This window comes from Panthera tigris, chromosome B4, assembly GCF_018350195.1.
Source record: "Panthera tigris isolate Pti1 chromosome B4, P.tigris_Pti1_mat1.1, whole genome shotgun sequence".
NCBI classification, from domain to species: domain Eukaryota; kingdom Metazoa; phylum Chordata; class Mammalia; order Carnivora; family Felidae; genus Panthera; species Panthera tigris.
This window is the reverse complement of record NC_056666.1, coordinates 3,764,748-3,766,408: the sequence shown is the minus strand read 5'-3', so window position 1 is coordinate 3,766,408 and position 1,661 is coordinate 3,764,748. Positions and strand designations below refer to the sequence as shown.

The 1,661-nt window shown below is 51.7% G+C and overlaps 1 long non-coding RNA gene across 1 annotated transcript; it reads right to left on the bottom strand.

The window, feature by feature from the left end:
• Nucleotides 1–451: 451 nt before the first annotated feature.
• On the bottom strand, nt 452–1,180 carry LOC122240199. The gene is made up of 2 exons (XR_006219571.1): nt 1,139–1,180; nt 452–896 (listed from the first exon to the last, which is right to left on the bottom strand). It is a non-coding gene; the product is annotated as an uncharacterized LOC122240199 (long non-coding RNA).
• Between the last annotated feature and the right edge of the window lie 481 nt (nt 1,181–1,661).

Genomic DNA, 1,661 nt, shown 5'->3' with positions numbered 1-1,661 from the left:
ACCTCCAAGGCCTCACCGCTGGGTTCCATCCAGTCTGTGACCCAGTCTGTGGGGGAGGACGTCCAGGACCGGGAAACGCCAGCCCCAGAGCCACGGTCGGAGGCCTCGGAGAGTAGTGACCGAGCTGCTCGTTTTGTGCTGATACTGTCTTCCGGTGATCATTCGACACAACTAATCGACTCTATCGCTCCGGCGGGGGACTTTACATGCCTCCCGGAATCGAAACGGGAGTCACCTATCCATCCAGCAAACAGAGAAGAAGCGCCTCTCGTATGCCGTGAACCCGACAGACACAGATCCCTCCCACTGCCGAACTTCCTTCCTGGCGACAGAGACAGACGTGGATCGGAAAACACAGTAAACAGGTAAATTGTCCGGTGTGTCAGGTGCTAAGTGCTAAGGCAGAAGGAAGAACTTAGAGCGGAGAAAGATTTGGAAACATGAGCGCTTGGCGAGGGAGGGAGGTGTGAGCGGATGTCATGTTTGTAGAACAGTCTATCAAATCACAAAAACAAAATCGCCAGCAGGCAAGCCACGAAGGTCTTCGGTTCTGCGCAATGCCAGCTAAAATCTGGCCGTCTCCACCCCACCCCCAGGACGGCTGTGGTTTCATCACCACTGCATAAATAGGCAAAGAAGGCCGGATTTCATTCGGAGCCACTGGGCATCCGCTCTGCCGTAACAGCGTTCTCTCCAGGCAGCTTTAGGCTTATGTCACTCGAAGCAGGAATTCAGGCGGTCCCCAACAGGAGCCACCACAGAGATAATAACTGCCCTTTGAGGACAAATTAGGCGACAGGAGCAGGGTTTCCACATCAAAGTCGACACGCGGCGGGTTTTTCTGTGTCCGGCAAGGCTGAATTTTCCAGCTGAGCCTCCAAGTAAACGGATGCTGTCTGTATTTTAGAAAAAAATGAAATCACACGCATCGATTTCTCTCATAGTGAGGAGGCTGACACTAATGCATAATAGGTAAATATTGAAATGTAGAGCGGAATTGCACGAAAGAAGAAGGATTGCAGTTAACCCGTGAGGATTGGGCCGCAAGAGAATAACTACAGGTATCTTAGCCCGTATGGGCTCCTGTAAAAAAATAATAATACGTAGACTGGGTGGCGTATAAACAACGGACATTCACCTCTCATGTCTCTGGAGGCTGGAAGTCCAAGGTCGCGACAGATCCAGAGTCTGGTGAGAGCTGCCTCCTGGTTCATAGACCTCACAGGGGAAAGCACAGGGGGCCTGGGGTCTTCTCTGTGAGGTCGATAATCACATCATGGGGCCTCTGCCTCTTGGCCCTCTCACCTCCCACAGGCCCTAACTCCTAACACCATCATCTTGGGGGTTAAGTTTCAACATCTGCGTTTGCGGGGGACACAAATATTCAGTCTATGGTAGCAGGACACCCTTTTTTTTGTACCTGAGATAAACACCAGCCTTTAGAGTGAAGGAATATTGTAGTACAGATGGCCGTGAGGTGCTTCAGACCAGGGATTTAACAGTTTCGGGCAGTGGCAGAGAAAGGATAGTTCCCACGGGGAGAAGGGGCAGAATGCCTCACTTCAGAAATGAAGAACCACTCCTCTATGTGACAGATGACAAGGCTGAGTCCCTCAGTGGCCGCCCAAGGCTGGCTTGTGCCAAGTGGCAGATTGAGTAAG